Genomic DNA, 17,283 nt, shown 5'->3' with positions numbered 1-17,283 from the left:
ATATGTTTTCACTACACTATACAGAAATCAGGTTTTTGGTCTCCTTGTGGACAACAAAGTAGTTAGTAAGATATTGTGTGTGTTATAAGCTGGAGCTCGGTAAAATCCGCTAAAACTTGGTAAAACAGCTACAGCTCGTAGATTTACCGATCATTAGTACGGTGCACTAAAAAACATAATTATGAGTTTTTTATTACCATAAAGCCATACACATAAATAAAAACCTACATTGCACTGAGCGTTTGCAATGAGGAGAGGACGCGGAAGAGGAACATTTTGTTCTTAAAATTAACGGTATTATATAGTTGCAAATTACCACTAATTTTAGAAACAAAATTTAATTGTAAAGCCTTTTTTAGGATGTCTTTTTTTAAATTCAAGTTAGTGTTTATAGACCCACAAAGTGAATCCAGTAAGTTCTTGTGTGAATCTAACAAGTTCCCTACTATTTCCACAAACACATATCAATAAAATAAATCATGCAATTAATGCAGATAATAGCTATGATTTTACTTATTCCCTGTACCAATGTTCATGATCTTAAAATAAACCAACCTGTCACATGATTGTGAAAAATGTATAAATTGATTTGTTTACAGTAAGTCAGAACACAAACAAAATTTAATTGTAAAGCCTTTTTTAGGATGTCTTTTTTTAAATTCAAGTTAGTGTTTAAAGACCCACAAAGTGGATCCAGTAAGTTCTTATGTGAATCTAACAAGTTCCCTACTATTTCCACAAACACATATATAAAATAAACCACGCAATTAATGCAGACAATAGCTATGATTTTACTTATTCCCTGTACCAATGTTCATGATCTTAAAATAAACCAACCTGTCACATGATTGTGAAAAATGTAAAAATTGATTTTTTTACAGTAAGTCAGCTGTGCGGCATTGGAAAATAAAATGGATTTGACATTTCTGATTGTTTACAGTGTTAAAGGTCCAAGATAATGTGAACATTTTGAGTTTTCCTCAATGCAGACAAATTAATATTTACTTATAAAAGCCTCACCTTAGAACTTAGAAAGCCAAATGGGCGAAGCCCTCGGTCAATGTTAAAACGGGAATAGTTTTAAAGCATTCCTTAAAATAGTGTATATATGTTTGTAAAATGTAAGCCCAATCGGTTTAGTAGTTTTTACAGGATTAATTAACATGCATACAAACATGCATATAGACAGATACCTTGTATATGTTTGGTTGTACCCTCTATTTCAGATTCATATTAAGACACAAATTTCAAAGATTATTCAACTCGATTTATGTTAACAGAGAACATAACAAAAGAGCGAGTTCCAATGGTAGGTTTGTGTTTGTTAATGTTATCGAACCTTTGGTATCGCGGGAACTTCGAAAAGCATTAGCGTTAGGTGGGGGGAAGGTGTAAAAGGGATAGCATGTTTCAGAGGGAGGGGATTGTTGCTGTCCTATACTGTTAGTGGCAAAACAGGTGGGATAAAGTATCGATGTTCAATATTCATGTTCTCTGTAGTAGGTTTTTTCGTGAACCGGTGGTTACTCTTACTCGTGGCATACACAGGTTACATTTCGGAGCAGAAGTTTAATCGGGTAGTTTCTCAATGTTTCAATTAATTAGAACAAGTGTGTTTTAGGCCTATTCACAAAAAAACTGTTTCATTAAATGTCGGTTATTTAAGAAAAAAGACGCAATTTGTCAGTTTTGAAGCCCTGGTATACAGTATTATGCAAGGAATGATGGTAATACCGAAAAGAATTTCCGCATTTTATGTTTTTATTTTACGAAAAAAAACAGTATAAACAACTAGCTAAAGTAGTAGCTACGAAAGGGGTAGGGCTTTTATAGTGGTAGAGAATGAGGTTTCAGTCCCCAAGGTCCCGGGTTTAAATACCGACAATCACCAACGGCTTTTATCCGTGTGATACTACCACGACCAGTCTTAGCCTGTAGTAATTGGGCATGGCAGTTTCAGGCTACAACCTAGCGTCCTAGGATGTGAAGGTGGGATATAAAAGAGATGCTTAAAAATCTCACCTCCAAACAAATTAATAGTAATGCTATACCTACCGATCACAACTAACATGCCTTCTCTATCAATTTATGTTTATTTCGGACAACTGTAAAGGAACTCACTGCCGGAAAGTCCTTTGAGGGACTATTAAAAGAACTAGAACTAGGGTTGTTTACTGTGGGAGGGATTGAGTGATTGGAGAGGTCTGCGCGCGTGTGTAAGTTGGTGAGTTTCAATGAAAGAGCTGCTTTTGATCGTTTAGAGATTAGGGGAACAGATAGTGGGCTCTCACGAGCCTACAAGCCGAACCAATCAAAGAACTAACAACTACCTTGTTGACATTGCATGTGCCTCTTCCCCCATATTCCCCCTTCAAACCTTTTAGGGGTTCCTCCCAATGCTCCCTCTTCAATCTAATAAGAAGGTTTTCCCTAAAATAAAACAGTGCAAATGTATACCGTTATGATATTGTAGAAGGAATATTATTTCATAATTAATAAATAATTGAGAAAATCGGGTAAGGTGAAATCAATTTTAGAATATATCACCTACCGTATTTATAAACAAATTAAATGTAACATATCCATTGTTGATCGATTAACTAAATTAGATATTATAGTGTAATATAATGAAACATATCTCCCCTTTCAAACGTTATTGGCGATTTTTCTAAACTAAATATAAAAATTTACAATGTAATTAAAGTAGAATCTTGTTTAGGTAAAATTAAGTAACTTTTAATTTTTTTAATAGGATAAGTTGATATTAATTAGGTAAAAATCAAATTAAAATAAACACAACCCATGCTGACAATTATACTAAATTCTACAAAAGTATGATATGTACTATACAACTGCCAAATGATATACCCGTAGCTGTATCCCGCTTACAAGATCTAGAGCTAAAAACAAATCGTATTGCATACGAAATGAATAAACATACCTACACATAAATGAAAATATTTTTTGTACCGTAATGTATTGTAATGTTACAGAAAGTAGAAATTTATATCAAGGTAGGTGTCGTGTTAAGGTGTAATTTAAGATATTCACATTATGTGTCGTAAATTAAATGCGTCATAATTATAAAATCGTATTTTGGATTTAGACCGGTGTAATAAAGAATTCAACACCAACCTATAACTACAATACGCAATGATGGCAAATGTAACCAATTTAACCTCTAAATAAGAATAATTTGAAAAATTGTTTTACATTTCTTGAATATCAAATCAGTCACTATCCATATTGTGTAAAAAGAATAATCCAAAAGAAGAATATAGGTACGTAATGTATCTGCTTACTTACCATCGTTAAACATTTTATACTAATCGTAAAGGAAAGTTTTCTCAATTCCCTTGATCTTCCATACGTAAAGGAGAATCTCTCGAATACAAGTTACTAACAACAAAACTGAACTTCAAATAAATAATAAGCCAGATTTACTCACATTTCGACCAAACTAATTAAACCTAAGTCATAACTGTGAGTTTTAAAATATATTTTGGAAGATTTTAAACACTAAATTCTTATTGCAAAACATTGTTATTCAAATTGCTTCTGGGTTTTCTATCCAAATATCGTATTTCAGACGAAGGGAATGGTGTAGGTCTTACTCGCTTCGCTATATGATAATTAGATAACCAACCCACTTGATGTTGTGTTTAATATACAGTACTCTGTTGATCTTTCACATCTACCACGCTATTCGCAGTCTAAACATTATCTTAACTGTTGCCTACTCTACTACAGTTTAGTTTGGTTAAGTTGGCGGCGGAGTTGTCAAAACAACACGAGAATTTACACGATAGGATAGGGATATGAGTTTGTGTTACAACGGTCTGTATAGTGTATAGTGAATACAGAATAACAAGGTTTTAATCAATAAACAAGTCAAGTGAATATGCAATCAATTAATTATTTTAGTTTGAGAAGTAGAACGGTTTTTATACTTAACAAAAACTCCGTATTCCTACTTTGAATTAAATGAAGTATTAAATATGTTCATCAAATTTAGTCTAAAAATTACATTCTTTAAAGATATGTTTTTGTCCCAATAAAGATGTTTTAAGTGACGTAGGTGATAGGCAGTTTATACTGCTTTCCCAAGTATAAATATTCTAAAAGACACTCTTAAAATAATATCGGTAAAATACAGTATGTAGCATTAAATTTGATGACATATAAAGTATGACTTGCGACATTTACTTTAATTAATGTTATAAGCAAAAATGCGTCAAAATAAAATAAATATATGTGAAAATTACCCACTAGAATGTTACTGTACCTGTGGGTTGCAGGTGGTGGGGTGTTTGCAAAATCAGAAACATACCTGAAATCAAAGAAGTAAATTAGTCTGGGCACAGTTTTAAAATAAAATAACACATTGAAATACAAAAAAATACAGTAACACACTTTAATCTTACTTTTTTACTATAAGTGAATGTTAACATTGAAATCGATGTACGTACGAATTATGACAAGTTCAAACATAATATTGCTGGTCTCCATATATGTTTTGTATATTACCCTGACAACATTTTGAAATATTTTAAACATCGTGAGTATAACAGATAAAAACTGATACACCGAAGATTTTGAAGATACGCAGTCATATAACGCATACAGTGTCTTGGGTTAAGGATGATAAGGAAGGGGTAATGTTAAGGATAGTATTTTAGGTCAAACCAAACGGGGGGGGGAGGACATTAGTTATAGAGGTGCCACGGGAAATCACCCAAGGAGACCCTTGCTGTTTGCATCTGTCATGTCTCATGTTCTCATGCCTCATGTCTCATTCTTCATTCCTCGTGTCTTACAAGGCTTACTTAACACACACCTAGACACTCGCCCCATTCCAGGCCTTCTGAATTAAGCAATTATCTTAAATTAAATGCGATTGTAACACAGATTAGGTTAATAACGAACAAGGGGAGCCCAGCGTAAGGTGGGTCTTCATACTGTATATCCTGGATACTGATAAACACTGTGGACTGTGTGTTAGGCACTGTGTGTATGTGTGTGTGTACTGTGATTAATACCGTAGATAAGATTTGAAAGAGCATTCTACTTAAACTAAGATCGCAAATACTTCATGTTTTTCAATGGTTGGAGAACGATTTTTCAAATGTCGGCTCACTCTTTCAATTTGCCAAATTCATGCCTAGAAACTCAGTAAGTCTTAGAAAATTACTAAAAAATCGAATACAGGTATATATATTTAAAATATTGTAATTCTATTTTTTTTTTCTAAAAAAAAACTTGAATAATCTCAAAACGTATAATGACAAAAATCTTATTTTTACTTTAGTTTCCCAACATCATCGATAATTCAAAAACAGGACAGTAAAAAACCAAAAGTATTTTATTTTTTATCTTGATATAGTGTAGATTGAAATTGTGTTAAATCAAAAATTTAAAAAGTAAAAGAAAAATAACTATTTTACAGGTTCGGCATATTTATTTGTCCTGTTCAACAACTACCACCTTTAATAAATGACGAAATATTTCAATTATTACAACATTACTTAGGTACGTACATAAAACAACATCGTTAATTATCTTACCTACGTCTGTAAGCATCCTTACGTATTAACTCTAAGCACACCAAGTAGAATAGAAAGCAATTGGAAAAGGGTAAATTGAACAAGGATCTTTCAGTAAGATATTTTACCATATGATATGTGAAGTCAAAACACGATTTATATAAAATATGAATAAAAAGTCAGCTTTAGCACTTTTTATTAATGCGGTAACCTTTATAAATATTTTTAGGCAAACTATCTTCATCGAATCACAAACTAATATCAAGAAATCTTATTACAGTAGGTACAACGTAGAAATCAAAAATTAATTATATTTGAGCCTATTCTTAATTAGCACGATGGAAAAAATCTATTAACAAAATCAATCGGCAGCAATTGTTATTATATTATTCTTGTTATTATATATTAACATTGTGTCTGAGTGGAACTGTTTTCGTGATTCAGTGGTACAGCGTGTGTCGGTACTCAACTTTAAACAGCGCTACAAACTTATATGAGAAAACTTCCATTTGCTTTGGTTTTAAACATGTGATAATACTTAATTTGCCTGCATCCCATTTCATGGAACTTTATCAACGTTTATATCTTAATTGCGTTTAACATGTTTTATAATTTATTGTTATTTGCAAAACTACTGATTTACCAACATGATTTAACAACTAGTTTTGTAGAAGTTCGAATGAGTTGTGTGGACTTGTCCTTCTAGCCGGGTCAAAAATAATTTATTTTTGTACTATTATTTAGAAAGTTACGTACAGAAAGATATAAGTGTAAAAACAGTTATAATTTTTAAGGTGGACATAATATATATTATATAGTCCTAATTACTGTTATATACTACTAAGGATTCTCTTTTGTCAAACAATAAGATCGCTCTGAATGGAAGAAACAATAAAAAAGTAAGGAGAAATTATTATATTTCTGTAAATGTAAATGGTTCCAAGACTACAAAATTGGAAACATATTTTCATATGTTTTAAATAATCCAAACCTCTTCTGCATCGAGTTTAAATCGATAAATAACTAGTTTCAAACAATATCTCAAATAAAGTATTACACAAAGAATCCTTGAATAGCATTATTACGTCTTAAGGAAAATTATTTCGGAAATATGAAGTCCAGAGGTCTTACAAAGAAAATGAATAACGTGGGAGCAATATTGACGACAAAAAGGAGCTTATTACATTTCTGAGGGGGGACTTTTGTAGGAGGAGGGGGGGGGGTTAAAATATCGGCTACACCAACCTCTGACCGCGTGTGGACTGGGCGAAACAGAGGTGAAAATATCGGAAACATTCCCTACCTTAATAAATTTCCAGTTTCGATTGAGGGTAGAATTGTATTTAACATACCAGACTGAAAAATTCAGGTCGAAATAAGGGTACCTATCGGGAATGTAAAAACAGTACCTCCGTAAATATATTCATGAATGTTGGTGCAATTCATAATAAAAACTTAGCAGGATTGAAGATAAAGTAATAATTTAAGAAAACGTAGAGCAAAATGGAAATGATTTAATTTAATATACTCTGTTGTACTGATGACATAGTGATGGATACCATCTGTTATTTACTTTCACACATTTGTACGACCATCAAGGAATCTCCCATTACACAACTATATTGTACAAACTGTACATATTTTACATCGTACTACAGGTAGACAGGTCGTTGCGTGTCGGATACCACCTGTTGTTTGCCTCTATACTTTTGTACAACTATCTAGGTATCTCCCATCACACAACCATATACAAACTGTACATATTTTACATCGTACTACAGGTAGACAGGTCGTTGAGTGTCGGATACCACCTGTTGTTTGCCTCTATACTTTTGTACAACTATCTAGGTATCTCCCATCACACAACCATATACAAACTGTACATATTTTACATTGTACTACGTGTAAACAGGTCGTTGCGTGTCGGATACCACCTGTTGTTTGCCTCTATACTTTTCTACAACTATCTAGGTATCTCCCGTCACACAACCATATACAAACTGTACATATTTTACATTGTACTACATGAAGACAGGTCGTTGCGTGTCGGATACCACCTGTTGTTTGCCTCTATACTTTTCTACAACTATCTAGGTATCTCCCGTCACACAACCATATACAAACTGTACATATTTTACATTGTACTACAGGTAGACAGGTCGTTGAGTGTCGGATACCACCTGTTGTTTGCCTCTATACTTTTCTACAACTATCTAGGTATCTCCCGTCACACAACCATATACAAACTGTACATATTTTACATTGTACTACATGAAGACAGGTCGTTGCGTGTCGGATACCACCTGTTGTTTGCCTCTATACTTTTCTACAACTATCTAGGTATCTCCCGTCACACAACCATATACAAACTGTACATATTTTACATTGTACTACATGAAGACAGGTCGTTGCGTGTCGGATACCACCTGTTGTTTGCCTCTATACTTTTCTACAACTATCTAGGTATCTCCCGTCACACAACCATATACAAACTGTACATATTTTACATCGTACTACAGGTAGACAGGTCGTTGCGTGTCGGATACCACCTGTTGTTTACCTCTGTACTTTTGTACAACTATCTAGGTATCTCCCGTCACACAACCATATACAAACTGTACATATTTTACATTGTACTACATGTAGACAGGTCGTTGCGTGTCGGATACCACCTGTTTGCCTCTGTACTTTTGTACAACTATCTAGGTATCTCCCGTCACACAACCATATACAAACTGTACATATTTTACATTGTACTACATGTAGACAGGTCGTTGCGTGTCGGATACCACCTGTTGTTTAGCTCTGTGCTTTTGTACAACTATCTAGGTATCTCCCGTCACACAACCATATACAAACTGTACATATTTTACATTGTACTACATGTAGACAGGTCGTTGCGTGTCGGATACCACCTGTTTGCCTCTGTACTTTTGTACAACTATCTAGGTATCTCCCGTCACACAACCATATACAAACTGTACATATTTTACATTGTACTACAGGTAGACAGGTCGTTGCGTGTCGGATACCACCTGTTGTTTACCTCTGTACTTTTGTACAACTATCTAGGTATCTCCCGTCACACAACCATATACAAACTGTACATATTTTACATTGTACTACATGTAGACAGGTCGTTGCGTGTCGGATACCACCTGTTTGCCTCTGTACTTTTGTACAACTATCTAGGTATCTCCCGTCACACAACCATATACAAACTGTACATATTTTACATTGTACTACAGGTAGACAGGTCGTTGCGTGTCGGATACCACCTGTTTGCCTCTGTACTTTTGTACAACTATCTAGGTATCTCCCATCACACAACCATATACAAACTGTACATATTTTACATCGTACTACAGGTAGACAGGTCGTTGAGTGTCGGATACCACCTGTTGTTTGCCTCTATACTTTTGTACAACTATCTTGGTATCTCCCATCACACAACCATATACAAACTGTACATATTTTACATTGCACTACGTGTAAACAGGTCGTTGCGTGTCGGATACCACCTGTTGTTTGCCTCTATACTTTTCTACAACTATCTAGGTATCTCCCGTCACACAACCATATACAAACTGTACATATTTTACATTGTACTACAGGTAGACAGGTCGTTGAGTGTCGGATACCACCTGTTGTTTACCTCTGTGCTTTTGTACAACTATCTATGTATCTCCCATCACACAACCATATACAAACTGTACATATTTTACATTGTACTACATGAAGACAGGTCGTTGAGTGTCGGATACCACCTGTTTGCCTCTGTACTTTTGTACAACTATCTAGGTATCTCCCGTCACACAACCTTATACAAACTGTACATATTGTACATTGTACTACAGGTAGACAGGTCGTTGAGTGTCGGATACCACCTGTTGTTTACCTCTGTGCTTTTGTACAACTATCTAGGTATCTCCCATCACACAACCATATACAAACTGTACATATTTTACATTGTACTACAGGTAGACAGGTCGTTGCGTGTCGGATACCACCTGTTGTTTACCTCTGTGCTTTTGTACAACTATCTAGGTATCTCCCATCACACAACCATATACAAACTGTACATATTTTACATTGTACTACATGTAGACAGGTCGTTGCGTGTCGGATACCACCTGTTGTTTGCCTCTGTGCTTTTGTACAACTATCTAGGTATCTCCCGTCACACAACTATATACAAAGTGTACATATTTTATATTGTACTACAGGTAGACAGGTCGTTGCGTGTCGGATACCACCTGTTGTTTACCTCTGTACTTTTGTACAACTATCTAGGTATCTCCCATCACACAACCATATACAAACTGTACATATTTTATATTGTACTACAGGTAGACAGGTCGTTGCGTGTCGGATACCACCTGTTGTTTAGCTCTGTGCTTTTGTACAACTATCTAGGTATCTCCCGTCACACAACCATATACAAACTGTACATATTTTATATTGTACTACAGGTAGACAGGTCGTTGCGTGTCGGATACCACCTGTTGTTTACCTCTGTACTTTTGTACAACTATCTAGGTATCTCCCGTCACACAACTATATACAAAGTGTACATATTTTATATTGTACTACAGGTAGACAGGTCGTTGCGTGTCGGATACCACCTGTTGTTTAGCTCTGTGCTTTTGTACAACTATCTAGGTATCTCCCGTCACACAACCATATACAAAGTGTACATATTTTATATTGTACTACATGTAGACAGGTCGTTGCGTGTCGGATACCACCTGTTGTTTACCTCTGTGCTTTTGTACAACTATCTAGGTATCTCCCGTCACACAACCATATACAAACTGTACATATTTTATATTGTACTACATGTAGACAGGTCGTTGCGTGTCGGATACCACCTGTTGTTTACCTCTGTGCTTTTGTACAACTATCTAGGTATCTCCCATCACACAACCATATACAAACTGTACATATTTTACATTGTACTACAGGTAGACAGGTCGTTGCGTGTCGGATACCACCTGTTGTTTACCTATGTGCTTTTGTACAACTATCTAGGTATCTCCCGTCACACAACCATATACAAAGTGTACATATTTTACATTGTACTACAGGTAGACAGGTCGTTGCGTGTCGGATACCACCTGTTGTTTACCTATGTGCTTTTGTACAACTATCTAGGTATCTCCCGTCACACAACCATATACAAACTGTACATATTTTATATTGTACTACAGGTAGACAGGTCGTTGCGTGTCGGATACCACCTGTTGTTTGCTCCCACTCTTGTGGTCACCCCTTCTAGGCGCGCAATTGATTGATGTCAACCAGACCGTAAATGCATTCTCTTTCTGTTGGTATACAATGTGAAATGTAAATTTAAACCTATATTTTTAAATTGTTAGTCATATAAAATTATGCAATCCCCTCTTACAAACCAAGAGTCGATATTTTTTATCAAATGAGGTACTAGGTAGATTATAGAAGTGGGTATTTGATAACAATATTTTACCATTACTAAAATATCCCCACCTTCTGTAGTGTATTCCAACTTAGGTTGGGCGTTTGTGTATTGTTAGTTGTATTGTGTTTGTTAAGTTTGTTTCACCTGAGGACGGGATCAGATTCCAGATCCCGGAACGTTGTGTATTGTTTATTACAATCGTGATGGAAAATGTCAGCAATAAACCTTTGAACAATACTAAAACATGTTTTTATCCCAAAAACTCACAAGGCTAAAATTTTTACAACTCCATAATATAATTGGTAAGTATTGCATCATACAGCTCATATATTTTAATACCTCAAATGCCCTTGGGTGTTTAAACCTCAAAATCGTTGAAATAACTATTTTTTATCATTACGCTTTTATTATGGTGCTAAACCCCGTTAAATAAACTCTTTATTTGTGTTAACTAGTTGGGTTCGCTTCCAAAAACATTTTTTTATCAAACTTACTACCGTACAAACTCTGATTAAAATTTGATACATATACTATTTACAACGTTCAGCACCAAAAAATAATATATAGAGAGACGTTCACAAAATAGATTTTTCCGTGATTATAGTATAATGCGAGAAAGAAAACTGTCGGGGAAAATCGAGTCTGGTGAAATAACATTCTTCAAGACGACTTTGAGGTGGATTTCATTCAATTTGAGCGAGTGGTGTTCTGACCCAACGGATTGTCTCTGTTAACCATATTTCTACGTAATGCGGATTTCAAATTAAAATAGCTTATACCCTATAGGGGAAATTTGCTAAAACAGAAATTGTGATCTAAAATATACCTTCCTAAGTATCAGAAGATAAAAAAACATTATTTTTTCGAACAGATAATTTATGAATTTACTAAAGATGCCATGTCCTTATTAAAGACTTTACTTAAATAATAATTTTAAAGACTTTAATTAAATAATAATTTTAATAAGTCTAACGTAGTTTTTGTAATCTGACATATTTTACCCTATTAGTAAATATGGTTGTTGTGAGTTTTTGTAACGAAATTTGTTTTTAATAAAGATTATCAATACATGTATATAGCAAACTATAACAATAAATTTTAACAGTATAACAGTCACGTTTAACGCAATATTTTAAATTGGATTTTTAAGAAAGGTCGTGCTTTTTCATGTTTAGGCCTACTCACGATTTCTACATTTCTACGATATGAATAAAGTTCTTTTCGGTTTTCTCTATTGTCTGATTACTAAAATGTTTGAAATTCTTAGCAAAGAATTACCAAACATATCCACACATTTTAAAATTGATTCTAATTAATTTTGCAATAACATTTAGCACCAGAATATTTCATAAAAATTGAAAGTTTAGTGAAATCCCCTCATCATTAATAATAATAACTAATTTCGTAAAAATAGCGAATGCTTTTTGAGCAAGAATATGGTGCTATCCGATCAAACAGCAAGTATCATGATGAAATGTCCAAACTTGCTGAAATCCGAAGCTTCAGTCAAAAATATGTATTGGTTACTGCAAAAATAATGATATCCCCTCGGAGTAAAAAATAATTCCCGACAAAATTTCCCATAAAGATATAAACAAAATAACACAAACGGGCCAGTAAAAATACATTAATCATTAAAACCGAAGAAGTAGCATTATTAAATTTAATAATTTAATCTTATATATTTACAAAGGCCAAAAATTTACTGCCTGTAACACATTTCTGACAGTAATAAGCACAACTGAAAAGTGAAAACAAACAGGGACGGCTTCCGGAGGCTGTGAATTTAATTAATACACAGGGAACTGACGGCACCCAAAGTTTTTCACAACGCATCTGTTAGTCCATCATGCCGGGACAGAGTTCATTTTTTGAAGAACATTTTTGAAAATGTCACTTCTAAGACTGGTAAACGTTCTTTTTTACTTTTTCAGAGAGAAATATCATACATGAACAAGGTTAGTTGTTCAACTATGAATATTTTAGATTACATTCAATGAAATCACATTTTACGAAATTGCACATATTCTTGCTCATAATTTCCAGTGATAAAAATCGCCATTAACTGTTCGTTTTTACAACAGCTATGTTACAATACTTCATGAGCTGCTTTAAAGCTAAACAAATTTAATTTACAGTTTTGAAACAATCGATAACGTAATAGAATAAAACAAAATCACGTTTCAATGGTTTTGTCAACTTTGGAGACTAGAGTAAATAAAGCCAAAAATAAACGGTATCAGCATTCTGACACATACTTTCTTCTATAAGCTTGTCAACGACCTTTATCATGGGTAAGCGTTGAGAGTAAATATGATATTTTATAGTTTGAAATCATAAAAGTTGCAATAACTTTTAAACTGTAATTGTTACAGCAATGTGATGTTGTATTATTTATTATTTTTTTTATTATAAGGACCATAACATATTAGTTTTTATCAAAACCAGCTTTTCTAAAAAAATCTGATTTTTTGTCATTTTATAAGGCCGTAAAATAAGTTGCAATAACTTTTAAACCGCAATTTTTACGGAAATGGGATTTGTACCATTTTGTTCAGAGTTTAAAAGACTATAACATACTAATTTTTTTAGAAAATCGTTCAGGCCAGTTTCGAGAAAATCCGATTTTTTCGTTATTTTATGGGGTTTTATGGGGAAATCCCCATTAAAAATCAAACTTAAAAAAAATGAAAAAACTTAAAAAATTTTAAGTAACATTGCATACTAAGTTAAATCAAAACAGGCTTTTTTCTAAAATCCTATTTTTCGTTATTTTATGGGGGTTTTATAGTAAAATAACATAATTTAACCTTTGAACCGAATTCTTCTCAAAATTTCGTAAAAATGAAAAAGCCTGGAGATACCATGGATTAGAACCTACACACCAAATGTCATTGAAAGCGGACCACAGGTCTAGTCCGCTCTGTACACATCCAGACACACACACACACACACGTACGCATCCACACACACAGACATCACTTCGAAAACCACTTTTTTGGATCCAGGGGGACCCAAAACGGATATATCCACTCAAAACTCAAACTCGAAAATTCTTACGAAAACAATACTTTCTCCATATACTATGGTAGGCCTATAGGGGGAGAAAGTAATATACTATTCATACGTTGTAAAATCATTCTAGTATGTACTTCTATATGTGACTTTGGATAAAGATGACTTGTAGTCACAATACATTTTTTACTACACAATTTTAAAATAAATGTTTCCCCTCGTGGTAATGTGAACAAAAAACATTTATAGGAAGTATAATCAGCCTAAGTTCAATACTACATTAGGCCTAATTTTTATTAATGCAAAAATGCATTAAAGTTGGTATTTGTAACAATACAGACATTGGTTAAGTAATAACCTCCTTTAGTTTTCTTTTACTTTTAAATTAATATTCTTCCAACGTTCAAACATAATTAACATTCAATCAAAAACAATGGAGTTTAAATCTTAAACAACTCAAAGATTTGACTGCAAAAAAACTGCCTAAAAATTATTATTGTTAAAAATTAAGTTTTGGTTTGCTAAATTTTAGAATTGTCATCGTCAGGCGTTAGCTGCAAATGAATGAAGGAATAAGCCGAAAAACGAGGCATACAATAAACCTAACAGGGATTAAATTTCCTAACAGTTTTCAAATCAAAGCCAAAATAATGCTGGGAAAATGTAAGATATCATTCGGCAAACGTAAGTCACTCGTACTTTTCTCTCTTACCGCCGACTTTTCCCTCCGCCTGTGTAACACATCCGGGTTAAAATATTACACCAATCGCGGCGCAATGGTGAAAAATTATGATTTACCCCTGACTTGGTGTTTTGGGTGTGAAAAAGGCAACACCTCGCCCAAAGGCCTGCACTGACTACACTCTGCTTATAAAAGTGTTGTATAAATAAACATAACATTTAGATTACTTAAATGAGATTTTTTGTATAAGATGTATAAGATTTTTTTTATACAATCTATTTTTCCCCATATTAGGCGACCATGGTTTCGAGCCAAGTAGTTAAAACAGATCTTTATCCCAGGGGTTATGAGAAGCCGTCACAGACACTTTACACGAAAACCATCATACGGACGGTAAAACCTTTCACAAGAATTTGGCAAGATTATAACAACCGATTACGATTAGCAAAAAAGTCAGAAATTACTTTAGAACATACCGTAAGAATGTTTTCAAGTCTATTAAATAATGCCACGAGGCAAATTTGAGTACCTACATGCATGCATGTCATATTAACGCTGGAAAGCACACATAAACTGATATAAAATACTGACCACTAAACCGTTGATGGGACATGTTTTACGATTTTTTCTGATCAACTGTAACAAAAAAGCCTCGTAAAATATCTCTTCTACCTCAGATTTTGGGGTTTTACGACCTTTTTACACAAACAACTAATAACAAAATAAAACCCGAAAAAGTTATTAATAGGCCCGTAAAAGCAACAACGGGAATAACGTGACAAACAAGTCAAAATAACTGTAAAAGCCGCGTTAACATCACTAGTCGCCGTTGTTTTAAACCCCAACATGATATTGACGGCGTATTAAAAGTACAGTATTCGTAAACCGAGTTTCCTTTTAGTGGAATAGCGTGGAATTCCCTACACGAATACACCTGTAAAAATGGAATTTATTAACACAACTTTACTGGGAATTATAAAAAATATTATGTATTTCGTCCATTAACGTATTACCGTTATGTTTAAGATTTACGTTAAACCCGTAGCAACTATACTTAAGTTGTTGTTTTTTTTTACAAACTCTTTACTTATTAAGTTTTATGGATGTAAATGAGCTTCTAACAAAATACATCCATCAGGAAAAAGTAGACCTAATGAATTGCACAAATTAATAAATGAATTTATATAATACCTCTGAGACAATTATGTACTTAGGTTTATGCTACGAGAACAGAAAGTCGAATTATGCTTAACTGTTTCAGTCTACCAGCAAAAAAGTATTCGTTACGAAATACAAAATAGTTATACATATGAAAAGTCATTCATCAATACATTCATGGGAATAGCAAGTTAAGGTAACTGAGTTTTTCTAAACAATGTTTGTTGTTATATAGGATACAACAAAAAAGAGCCATAGTGATAGGGTGCTCGTTTGCTGGTTATTATTACAAAATTGTGGATGATCTTAGTTCAAATTGTTTAGTGGTTTAAACATTAAATTACTTTTCATCACAAAAAAACGTTGAATACCAAACTCCATCTATTGCGCGTTATCGAAGAACCAGGTCGTAGAAAAAAATATCAAAACCAACCATGTGACATATCAGTTTGATTCCAAATCTAAATAGGAAATGAAGTATAAAAACACCACGACAACAAAACGAATACCCAAACCGTGTTTGGAATCAATTAGGGCAATTAAGTGATTACCCAACAAACACAATTAACGGTACTAGTCAACAGGATAATCCTTGTCAATCTTGTTTTCCATTACTACTTCAAAGCGCGAAGTAATAATAAAATCCAAAAGCATTCATTTTTCGATTTTTCTAAAGTAAAGTTCATAAACTGTCTTAAGATATTATTAAGTCAGTATTATTCATGGATTTTTTCAACCACTTACTGTTTTCTCACTTGGAACTTGTACGTACAGTTAGTATAAGTTTTAAACAATTTATGAATAGGAAAACCGAACGATAAAAAATTAGACATACCTATAAAGAAGTGTCTCGTTATTCCCCTTGGATTATTTGTATTTATGGTTGTGTCTTTTGACTGTTAAAATTCCGTCATTGTAAGAACGGAGAATTTTAGTAGTTTTGTTTCGTGTATTATGACTGGCCATGAACATTTTCAAGGAGTATATTAATCAATATTACTTTCAAACATAATGTTGCAACCAAAAAAATCATGTGTTAGTTATTATTGTATACCAGCAAAATTGACAGTTTTTAGTGAACAGTCGGCAGTTATTTTCATTTATAAAATTAAATGCAGCTATTTTAATCGCAAGTATGACTGCCGACATTATATATAAAATTCACATTTGGGAGAAAGCTGGTCTAGAGATTGGGCGTGGGACTTCGGTCCTCGAGGTTCCGGGTTTAAATTCCGCCAATCACCAATCAATTTTAGCTCAATAAAATTGGGTGCCGCCGCAACCCAATCTAAACCTAACATATTGAATGTGTAACACAATTCCAAGCTAGAACCTAGTGAAAAAAACAAATTTAAAACTCAGTTAAAAACTCGAAAAAGATTAAAATACACGAACTCATTACTCGCTGTAACAAGGCAATGTTAACAGTAAAACAAAGGAGGACATTT

Source organism: Macrosteles quadrilineatus, unplaced genomic scaffold (assembly GCF_028750875.1).
Source record: "Macrosteles quadrilineatus isolate MER2022 unplaced genomic scaffold, UCM_ALF_1.0 Scaffold_7__1_contigs__length_78375512, whole genome shotgun sequence".
Classification (NCBI taxonomy): Eukaryota; Metazoa; Arthropoda; class Insecta; order Hemiptera; family Cicadellidae; genus Macrosteles; species Macrosteles quadrilineatus.
Note: the sequence above shows the minus strand (reverse complement) of the source record.